The sequence below is a fragment of the Saccoglossus kowalevskii genome, chromosome 8, assembly GCF_978046115.1.
Source record: "Saccoglossus kowalevskii chromosome 8, keSacKowa6.1, whole genome shotgun sequence".
Lineage (NCBI taxonomy): Eukaryota > Metazoa > Hemichordata > Enteropneusta > Harrimaniidae > Saccoglossus > Saccoglossus kowalevskii.
Window position 1 is genome coordinate 16876216 of NC_140648.1, and position 12235 is coordinate 16888450.

General features: G+C 36.8%; 1 long non-coding RNA gene across 1 annotated transcript; it reads right to left on the reverse strand.

Moving 5' to 3' along the window:
• Positions 1–7303: 7303 nt before the first annotated feature.
• LOC144355879 (uncharacterized) lies at positions 7304–9448 on the reverse strand. The gene is made up of 2 exons (XR_013421333.2): positions 9315–9448; positions 7304–8865 (listed from the first exon to the last, which is right to left on the reverse strand). It is a non-coding gene; the product is annotated as an uncharacterized LOC144355879 (long non-coding RNA).
• Between the last annotated feature and the right edge of the window lie 2787 nt (positions 9449–12235).

Below are 12235 nucleotides of genomic sequence, written 5' to 3' on the forward strand. Positions count from 1 at the left end.
CAACTTCAATATTCTGCGGGGGCGCGATGCAGTCCGTATTCAATCATTCATTCATTCATATAATTATGACAACACACAATTGGGCATGTTTGCTAATGACGTATTTTCTGAATCAATACAGAATTTAAATCATATATATATACACGTACACACCGGTATGAACACAGCTCTTATCGCGGAATGACGAAGATGGTGACCCTCACCTGAAGATAAACAACGGGTGTGTCGCGGCTCAAAGTTGAGAGATCAGCGTCTAGTGCGGTTGTTCTCGAACTGTAATTTGGAGCGCACTGCTATCGGTAAATTGTCACAACGGGGCGGTTAGTATGTCTAAATATATGTATAGCCCTCATGTGAAGTGTACGACGTGTTAGGAGTTGGAATAGTCCGATAGGTAAGAGCAAACATATGAATCGCTATATTTTTGTTTTCCGATATTTAGAAATGCATAAGCAACGTGTCACGTACTGTCCCATAGCGTGCGCTTGTGGCTTGAAAAGTCCGACCCAGGTTAAAATGCCGATGCAAGTCGGACAAATTTAATATGATTACCGCCAATGCCCGCGTGTTTGTAGATTTTATCTGTGCAAATGTGTTCTACCATCCCTTGAATTCTATGCTGCGTACTATACTGTGTGTTATCGTTTTCGTGAAACACGTGGTGTGACAACATTGCATTTGGAATAAGTGGCGGCTGATATCTAATCCCTTGATATCGCCACGGTTATTAAAAGTATCTCAAAGATTAGGCACTGTGTTCACAAACTCGTCTGTTGCAGCAATTTACTTTGGTGTTAGCGATTCTTGATCGGTGGCTTTGACCTCCCATCGGTTCTATGACACACGCAAGGTCGACCATTTTGTTGTTTAAAATCATGTTTATAATCTGTGTAAACGTTATCAACTCAGTTATAAGAGGGGGTCCAATATCCGACTGTGAACACCGTGGAACAAAAGGCCGCTTATTTTAATTCTTAGCTCATTGGTTACTTACTGAGCCATTTTAGAACACATACAATTATAATACATGTAGTACAAGATGATACGGATGTCATTTCATATTTTTATATTACGCTGTGGGCAATTTCAAATGATAGACACCATCATCCGATTTTTACTTTCATGGTGCTTTTGATGAAAATCGTTTACTGTTAAAGGCACTGTGGCCTTAGATGATTTTTAGTTTGATGTTTTGCAGCACACGTAATATGTATTAAATTGTTCCATAATATTTTTGTTTAAACTTTGAAAGGACGAATAGTATATACTAATATTAATGGGAGAGAGTTGCGTGAGAGCTCCTTCCTAACTCGAAAACTAATCCTAGTTCTCCAGTCCTCATATGTATACGCCAATCAATCCTAGAGAGAGTCATATACATTTAAAACTAGGGAGGAGCACTGGAGGGTCAGAGTATGGACCGTTAATGGTACGTACCAGTAATCTACAACGCATGTGCATTGAATAAAACAGAAACTATTGTGTGTATACTAGCGTGCATTGACGATCACTGGCCAACAAGATACTACATATTACAGTAGTCAGCCGTGCAGATTGGTCGCTAGATAACATAATCTAATTTGATAATTTGGATTACGTGTTCGAAGCTATCACATTTTGTGTCGGAGAATCACGCTCCAGAAAATTTGCGATAGCGACGATCGATAAAATATGAACTTTTCCCGTTGTATCGTAAACAGGGCTCATACGGACAGTTCACTTCACATGTGATTGAATTTGTGCTTGACTCCATCTTCTTTCGATTACATTGTGGTCTTAGCTGAGACGTGCGTGGAATAAGCAAGTTGGCATAGTAGCGCTGCATCGAAAGAATGGCCCGGAAATCCAATTTTGAACCAGCCTGCGCACTATTTCATCCTCACAACGGAAAATACAGAAATTAGCTGAGATCTGGTCCAGATAAACAATTGCTAAACATGAACACGTGTTTTTGTTGTGGTATAAAATAGATTTATTCGTAAATAATTTGTTGTCATTTATGTACATTTTGAGTGAGTCATTTGTTTCTTATCTGAGTCCAAACTCCTACATTTGATTAGACGTTTAGTGTAATTACAGGTTATTGTGTCAATTCAGTGATATCACTTCGTTCCGCATTTTATGACGTCATGAAGCAACAATATAAAATGGGGAAGACGATATACAAAATAACCAGGGATGCAATAAGTAGGAAAAACCACGGGGCAGAGGGGTCGTGTGAGGGAGTGACCCCAGCAGACGACTCCCGATGACCAGTGGTACTACTTATACACTGGGTGCTTTCATTCAATTTGAAGTGCTAAGCAGAGACAATATAATTTACCAATTACAAACTCTATAATTTCCACCATCTGTTGGCACTGACCACATATAATCCAGGACCACACATTTTGTATTCATACAGATATATTCATAAGTCGATTGTATGATCATACACGTGTATTCATAAGTTGATTGTTTTCAAACATCTCAATAACTTCTTGTTAATATAGGATATTTTATGCAGTGTCATTGATCAACATTGCGTTTGGTCGTCTTAAAGGGAAAGTCAACGCTAACAACATAATACTCCCATATGAAAGAGCTCGGCAAATATAAGAACATGCAATTTACAGTTTGTTTATATCACTTTTCATTCTCTAGATATTGAACTTTTAATCAATTTATGTAGTCCGCTGTCTTGATTTTTCAGCAAAGGATTATGGGTAGAGTATAGAGAATCATAGAATCTGTTGTCAGAAATTGAGAAAATGATGTATCTATAACTTCAAAAGTTGAACTTCAAATTGGCTAAAAGTTTAAAACATGGTAGCATACACGTACTGGTGCCAAACATGTTTATAAAATAGTTTCCATGGAAACAGAACTGAATATATTTTTTTTTATGTTTTTCTACCAAATACTCAAATTTCCTTATATTGTACATAATTTCCCGATGTGAGTAGGTTATATAGGTGATATATTACCTGTTGACCACAACAAGGGGACAAAAAAGTGTCATTCTATATTTCCCGACTAAAATAACGATTTTTATTTGTTTAACGTTTTTGGTAATATCGTCACTTTATGTGTATTTGTAACATTCTAATTTCCATTACTATAATTATATACATGAGTAATATGCACAACGAAAATTTGAACTAATTCGCATAAGTATTTCTCATGTTATAAATGAAATCATTTTCTCAATTTCTGACAACAGATTCTATGATGTCATACTTTACCCATAATCCTTTGCTTGAGAATCAAGATGGCTGACTACATAATACTGATGAAAAGTTAAATATCTAGAGAATGAAAAGTGGTTTAAAAAAACTGTAAATTGCATTCTCCAGTATTTGTGGAGCTCTTTCTGAGGAGTCATTATGTTGTTTGGCTTGATGTTTCCTTTAAAGCAGGGGAGTCGTCACCTGCGGATGCGTCAGATGGTCATGGCGTGTCATTGTTTACAAACAAGCGTCTAACCATGAGCCTTTGCGCTTTAGCATGTGTTGTTATCGTCGCTCGGGACTCAATTCCCACGCGTGCGCAGGTGACGACCCTACCGCTTTAAACTTAAAGCGGGGGAGTCGTCAAATGTGCATGCGTCAGATGGCCATAGTGTGTCATTGTTTACAAACAAGCGTCTACCCATGAGCCTTTTTTAGCGTATGTTGTCGTCGCTTGGGACTCAATTCCTGTTTCCCGTTTTAAGTGAAGCGTTTAGAAAATAAACAAATTACGTTATTATTATATGTTTTGTACAATTGGTTGTTTAATATCAAAATAGATGCCAATAGCTTTCTTTCTACAAATTTACATTTTTAAAAACATGTTTATTGAAATTTAAATTCAATCATGTCACAAGTATGCAAATATGCTCATTTATATTCTAAGTGCTCTAACTTTATATGCCCCAATATTTATAATGACGTCATCGATAACCGCTTCGTGGCATCGGAACATTTGACACAGTTTCGGACTATTCCGATCAAGCCTTATCTCTTTACGTTATCTGACTTCTTTGTGAATATAGTTTGAATGTTCTTATCGGACTTCGGACGGATCTGCCGTGAAACTGTGTGAAAGTTGGAGCACAGTGTGATGATGTGGATGGCCACATGGTAACAGTATTAGCTTTGTGTTTCGTGTAGGAGATCGGTTAAGTACGTCGAATGCAAACATAATTAAAACCCTTTTTAGAAACGCATCAATCATAACAATTCAGATCTCGTCAGTATGTATGCATCATATTAATTACTTTTTAAATACATTCATTTCACACTTATTTTACTGTCGCGAGAAATAATGGCGCGTGCTGCTAAGTAACGTTAAAGTGCACGTGATAAAATTAAACCCACTGTATTGACCGTGCGTAAGAACGGGATGATAGTCCATCCATTTACACATTGGTAACAACTTGATTCATGGTTAGAGTATGACGAGTAAAATCATAGTTCAGCTGCGAAGTTATTCAACTTTCACAGATATCCTTCTACTTGAAGTTCATCATTATGAATAGTCGTTTTTTTCGAGATGATATAGTGTTCGAGTTACGGACATCGAGTTACGAAAACATCGAGTTACGAAAATGACCATGCCGATGATCGTAACTCAATGTTCGTAACTCGATGTTCGTATCTCGATGTTCGTATCTCGATGTTCGTATCTCGATGTTCGTAACTCGATGTTCGTATCTCGATGTTCGTAACTCGATGTTCGTATCTCGATGTTCGTAACTCGATGTTCGTAACTCGAAGTTCGTATCTCGATGTTCGTAACTCGATGTTCGTAACTCGATGTTCGTATCTCGATGTTCGTAACTCGATGTTTGTAACTCGATGTTCGTAACTCGATGTTCGTAACTCGATGTTTGTAACTCGAACAATTCAGCATGCCCTTTTTTAAAATCGTCCCAATAATGTTTTTCACAGTCAGACAAAAGAATGCTCTATGTTACAACCAGTCATTTATCCTACTAATATGTCGGACTCGTATTCATTTTATGAGTGTGTAAATATTGAAATTTACTCCTGCAAGACTTTATGAGAATTTTGAATGAGAATTCATTTTTCTAAAAGGCGACGAACACATAGTCTTAACATCGGCAGCTTCAAGTTAACTCCAAGATCATTATACGAAACATGGTAATGTTTATTGATGTTTGATAATAAATATTCAGTAGATTTCAGCTACCTTTATATACCTTTTCATAAAATACGATACGATAGATGCTTAGCCACATTCAGGCGCTTCCGGCATATGAGGCCTCCTCGGCGTCATGATATTTCATCATTCAGTCAGATTGTACGCCGGAAGATATTCCTTCATCAAATTCCATCTCTACTTGAGCCGAGTCCGCCTCGTTAATGTTCTACATGTATGAGTTTCTGAATCAGTTTTATTACATCTTACGGGAATTTTGAGTCTAGTTACCATCGTTTTTATATTTCTAATAAACCATTTTACTCTGAAGTAGGTCATCTGTAGGTATCGGATGGCATGCCAGGTTGTCATTTATAACCCATTTATTGAGCTGTTAAATTACAATTTTCTTCGTTGCCATAGTGAAAAAAATTCCAAATAAATATTCAAGGTAGTTACAAGTTGGCGTTACGCACTTCCACCTTTAAAAGTACGTAAATAACACTGACAGACTATCACTTAAAGGGCGGTGCTCGTCGTGCCGCGTCCTGTTCGATATGGGACTCATAGCGACGTATACAACGCGTGTTTACATGAAATTCGAACACGCGCTGCGCGACGACCACCGCGCTTTAACTGTTAAACGTACCTAAACTGTTGATAAACTGTTTCATTCCAGATGCGAAGCTGCGATGGATGCCCTAATATCGGATTGGTTTCCATCAGCGCTTTCTTCTTCGACCAACGAAACAGATGACCTGAAAGATGCTATCATCGCCAAGCTTTTGGAATACGAATGTATAGCGGACGTGTTCAATGAGACCGGCAGTCTGATCTTTTATATATACGACGAGACATACTTGTATGACTATTACAACATCTTCCTAACGAGGATATTGCCCGCTACTATAATATGCCCACTGGGCATTATTCTAAACTGTCTGTTTCTATTTGTAATACAACGGATTCATTATATGCGAACATTGACGAATTTCTACCTGTGCAACTTGGCCGTTGTGGACATTATGTTTCTAACATTGTATTTTTTGATACAAGTTGTAGAACCCATCGCCGAAGATGTAATTGGTGATATGAGTTACCTGGGACCAGTTGGCTGCCCGATTGTCAATATTTTACTCGATCTCTGTCTGATTGTGTCTGAGTTCAACATCACTTTATTTACAATTGAGAGGTTTATCGCAATTTGCCACCCTTTAAAGGCACAACGTCTGAGTTCAAAGTCCCGAACATTTAAGCTAATCGCATTTATATGGGTGTTAGGGGCCGCATTTTGTGCTCCGCTGCTCTATTTTTACGTGGAATGGCGAACTATTTGCATCGTGTGGACCGGGATGAACGAAACGGAATCACTTCCACCGAGCACTTCGAACTGCTGGAGAGGTTACGAGAATACCGCTCAGGCAGCCGTGTACACCATGACACCAGTAGTGATATTTATAACAGTTTTCATAACAATAACAGTTTTAGATATTCTAACTGCGGTCGGACTTCGGAAAAGTGCAAAAATGTGCACCGCCAACTTCGCGCCTGCTGTGTTGAAGTTACGACACAAACGAGAGCGAAGCGTCGTCGTAATGTTAGTAGTGACAGCTACCGTATATTTTTTATGTCTATTTCCCTATCATTTGGAACTAATATTCACGTTTTACAACTATTTGCAAGAGGATTATGATAAGTGGATTATTACCGGCGATGTGTGGGGGGAATTTGTGAGATGGTTGCCCATGGTGAATTCCACGATTAATCCCATAGTGTACGGTCTAATCGGGAAACAGTACCGCCAAGCCTTCAAGAGGGCGCTATGTTTCTGCGGACAAGACCGAAGAACCCGGTTTTTCAGTGAAAATCGACGGGATACTTTTTCTACGTCTATACGAAGTAGTCGTAGAAGTAGAGCGGAAAGTCAAAACCGAGCCGAAGATGTGCAAATGGTTCCTATAGACTCAGCCGAGGGTCGTGACACCAGAACTAAAGAGAATGTTTCTTCCGGAAGGGATATTCAAATTAAAATACAAGAAACTGAATCTGGCGTTAACAATAACACTAAGATCACGTCTGGTCAGGACAGTGTTACATTCGTCATAAACGCATTAGAAGTCGGTCAAATAAAAAGTAAAAATACAGGTGACGGATTTCTCAGAGAACTGGATAACATATATTTTTGATTTGAAGAGTTTAAAGTTTAATGAAAACACTCAGAAAAGGTAATAATATGGACTAGTCTGTTCATGTTTAAATAAATATGGTGATATTGCATCTTGATAAAAGCTATAGAGAATCATTTGTTGTGAAATGAAATCGTTATGTATTAAGCAAGTATAGCAGTATTCGAAACGCTTTTGCGCGTGTGCTTCTAAGTATATAATAGTAAATCCTGGCGCAAGCGTATTACGTTTGTTTTGTTTTTATCAAAATTGCATCAAATGAATACATTAAGGTAGAAAACTAGTCATAATTTTTGACAAAATTGGCCATAAATCGCATGACAATGTTCATTAGTTTATAATGTACAATCATGAAGCTAATGTCCTATGGTACAATAAAATAGCATTATTTTGTGTGTTACAGTTAAGCTTATTGAGAAACGTGTTCTAATATTTTTTGAAAAATGCTATTTTTAGAACAATTCCATAGAACACAATGTTAAAGAAAAATTGCATTTTTTACACTTTTAAAAACCCAGATTTGTTAAATAATTAAGAACAACAAAAAGTACTCCATCATTAACAATATATGATTTTTTCAGCCTATGTCACCAGGCTAGATTTTGAGATATTGCAGAATATCTCTGCCATAGGAACATGTGGTAAAAGTGTTATAATAGTGTCAAAATGGCGACTTTCCACTAAAATACAACCATCAATTTCTCGAAAAAAAGGCTGGGGACCCCAACTTGTTTAGGTCAATATCCTTATATTACCTTGGATTACATTTTATTACAAAATGAATAAATTCTGGGTTTTTAAATTTATGAGTAGGCTTCTACCTTAACTCCTATATTTTATGCCATTTTTTTAATTTATTTTTCGGTAAATAATATTATATTATTGCTATCAAGATGCAATATCAAATACAAACAATTATTTTGAAAATACCCAAGATCAAATCGGTGTTGCCTCTTCAATGATAATAGTAACATAATTTTCAGATTTGCACTACCATTTCCGAGGTGCGTTATTATCCAGTCTGTCCCGGATTTATGACGTCACTTCCTGGTACGACGACAGACGCTGCGAGCATCACTGAAAATTCTATTTACACTTCGGTTACCTGCAACTTATTTGGATTCTTTAGATTTGCTGTCTTCTCTTCACATTGTTTATAATCAGCAAAATATTCCAGCATATACTTGTGTGATTCCTTTTTTTCTTGTTTGCGCTCCCCCCAGGTGTAGTGGATGAAGGATCGCCCGGATTTGACAAGTCCGCTTATTGCGAATAATCCTCCAATGACAAACACGGGTAAGCTGAGAACGTTGCCAACGGACGGGTCGAACGATTTGTAAATTAAGACACCGATCGCAATGGTCACTGAACCGAGACCGAAGAGAAACCTACCCTTTGATTTGTCTGAACTCAATACCATTGTCTGTGTATCTCCAAGTTATGTCTGTTTGTCTTTGCTTAATGTCTGTGTGTCATGCGATGATATCACTCCATTACATCACGAGGTCCAAGTAGTCACCAATAAAACTATTGTTTAGTGTTCGTCGATCTTTTCCTAAATAAAGAATACGTTGAGATAGCTTACTGGCGGAACTCGAACTTTACGAACTGTTTTTTTTATTGTTTGCCAAGCACGATACGGTTTTTGAGCCTACAATGTGATATTAAAAAACATTTATGACTTTACTAATTGTTGTAAAAGACACATTTTACACACGTGGCACCAACATATAAGTAACAGCCCGGCATTTCATGCTATCTTTATTAGTATTCTATCTCTTTATATTGATGTTTCTAATCGAATTCAGTGTGTACGACAGATATCGACAGAGACACAATCATTCGACAACCTTCCCCGCCTGTAATCATGTACAATCGACATGTAGCATCTACGACTGTCCAGGATCATCATTGTTAACGACATATATACGAACATGTTTACCTGGAAGTTTTCTAAATGATTCGCCTCAATTATGACCGTACGCCGAATAAACAGCGACCTACCGCATTTGGTTGCACGCTCTGGCCCCGGATGCGTGGATAACACGTTCTCTTGGTGTAGTGTCCTGCATACTGCCAGTCACGATGTCTGGATATTTTCAACTGTAGTTACAAACGTCTTTGTTCATTTCAATTCATTGTTCATCTTGTTTGTCAGTACGCTCCACTGATGCATATTTACAATAGAATTAAGGTACACAAAATGAATTCGATTTCCCTCTATGTGCATTCTCCAATTATAGTGGGGGCTTTGTCGCAAACAAACAAACTACTCTCTATCATTACAATACGTTCCGGCCTTCTTTATTGTGTGTTTTCATTGTTGAACACAAATTCCAACTAATGAATGAATGAGACGTGTCCAGTGGTTACCATATACGAGAGGTCACCGACTCCGGTGGAGGTAATAAATCTCCATGTTACGGCAAGTATTTTGCGGCAAGTACTCACTTATTCGCTAACTGACAACTTTTTGGTTTTGATTAAGCAGGTTTGACAACGCAAACAATTTTGCTTACTCTTATGTTCTGCAAAATTTTTTTTTTTTTTTAGAGAATACTAGCATTTTATGGTGACAGAATGAAAAGTAATATTCAAATTGCAGGTCATCTGCTTTTAATTCAGTGAAAACCCAAGTAGTCAGCGAATTAGTGAGCAAGTTTGCTTACTTACTGCCCCAATACTTCTAAGACTTTGTATGGGAATAATTTGTTTGGAATTACGATTGACATAGCCATCTTGTGGCTCAGTCTTAATGAATGATTATACGGGCCTGAACTGTCATTCTGAGTTTATAAATGTGCTTTTCAATATATATTAACTGCAAACAACATCCGTGAGTAATCTGAAACGAGTATATTGTTGTTATTAGATAATAATATACTGTTATACAGAATAGTTTACACATAGACAAAAAAGACCTTCCAGCCTCAGGCTAGTATGATATTATGTTAATGATGAATTCGAAATTATAGCTACAAAGGTAACATAGAAATAACGATGATAAACTTAATATGCCACATTAAATTAAATAAATGTGGACCAATTACCCCAACATGAGTGTTGTTGTCTTTATACAAATGTAATTTATCTTACACTGTCCATGCACCTAGCTCATTTGCCACGATTCAATACTTACGCGTACATGTATGGCGCCATCAACGGCCAATACATATATCTCAACCTGCGCATGCATTGCCGATGATAGAAAGTAGGAAAAAAAAGAAATGTAATATTCTATATGCTAAATAACAGGATATGATTCATATTGTAAAATAGCAGTTTATTTCAAACTAAACTTTTGAATCTCATATTACTCATTAGTTATCTGAACAAATCTCATCATCCGTTGATTTTACCAGCGGGATATTTGGGCTGTTACTGGAACTCACAATAATACAACATCGACATACGTGTATGATGTTGACGCGCACCCTATTTTGTCGCACCAGTATAACAATCAACATTATAGCTGTTTTACATATTTCCTAATTTAACCACTTTGGATCTAACGGCATGAACTGCATAGTTGACTCTCATCACGCGTATTAAAAGACGTATTTAATACGCGTGATGATCAAGCTACTTTATTTTCGCTTGGAATTAATTTTCGCTATTTTCGCTGAAGGAATGAATCAGTGAAAATAAATCCAGCGAACATACCTTTTTTTCTCCTATATTTAAAATTCAACTTGTAAAAAAATCACTAAAAATAGTAAATCACTAAAAATGTCTTTCAAGCGGCGAAAACTAATTCCAGCTAAAATAAAGTATTTTACAGTATTTATCAGTAAATAACATAACGTCATAGGACCGGTTACTTGTAGCATCGTGGCTAATTCTACTGGCCGAGATTCATTCACTAACGAATGCGATCGATAAGTACTTGTGTTCAACAGGGCCTGGTTGACGCCAAGATAGCGCATTAAATTGCCATTTGCTAGGGATAGATGGTCGCACAGCCCTCGTGTAGTCCCATGATACGGCTTCTGTAGTAAAAATGCACTGTGTCAACACCAGTACTGTCACTTGCAATTCGCACATGAAATAAATCGGTAGTGACAATAGTGGCGTTCAATGTCCAATACTGTCGCCTGATAGAAAAATAAATATTATATATAAATAACGTCATAGGAGATGAGAGATGAGAAAATGTGACCGTGACTATAATAAACCATTTGGACAAGTATAGACAGGGCCGTTCTATATATCTACGTGATTATTAACTTTCTATACACCTTGTATATTCCAGGTCACATATATTCACACATATATTCTGAATATAATAACGTACTTGTAAGCCGATTGGAACTTGAGTTTGAAATATGACAATCCAGTTGAGGACTTGCCGGTTTCAGAAAAGAGGACTCCACTCAGGGTCATGATACCATGTATTTAGTATTTATTTATTTGCCATAGATTACAGGTAGTACAAAGAACTAAAAACATACGACAAGAGAGTACATTGCGAAATAATAAATATTAAAAAATAAAATAAAATAAAATGAGCAACTGATCCATGGCTGGGGTAACAGAAGATAGCAATCGTAATGCGTAAGTCTGTTCCCCTGTATACAATTATTTCAATGGGAAAAAATACAAGGGCGTAGTATTCACCTAACACAATTGATTATTACAAAAAATGTTACAAAGACTAGTTATAACAGTAAATAAATAATACATAGAACTAAACATAGAAATACAGAGTAAATAAATAATGAAATAAATTAATTAATTAATCAATTAATCAAACTAATCAATTAACCAATCAATCAATTAACCACCCAACTAACCAATTAACCAACCAACCAACTAACTAACCAATCAACCAACCAACTATATAAATAATTAACCAGTCAACCAATTATCCAATCAATTAACCAATTAACCATCCAACCAATCAATAAATCAACTAAATAACAAAT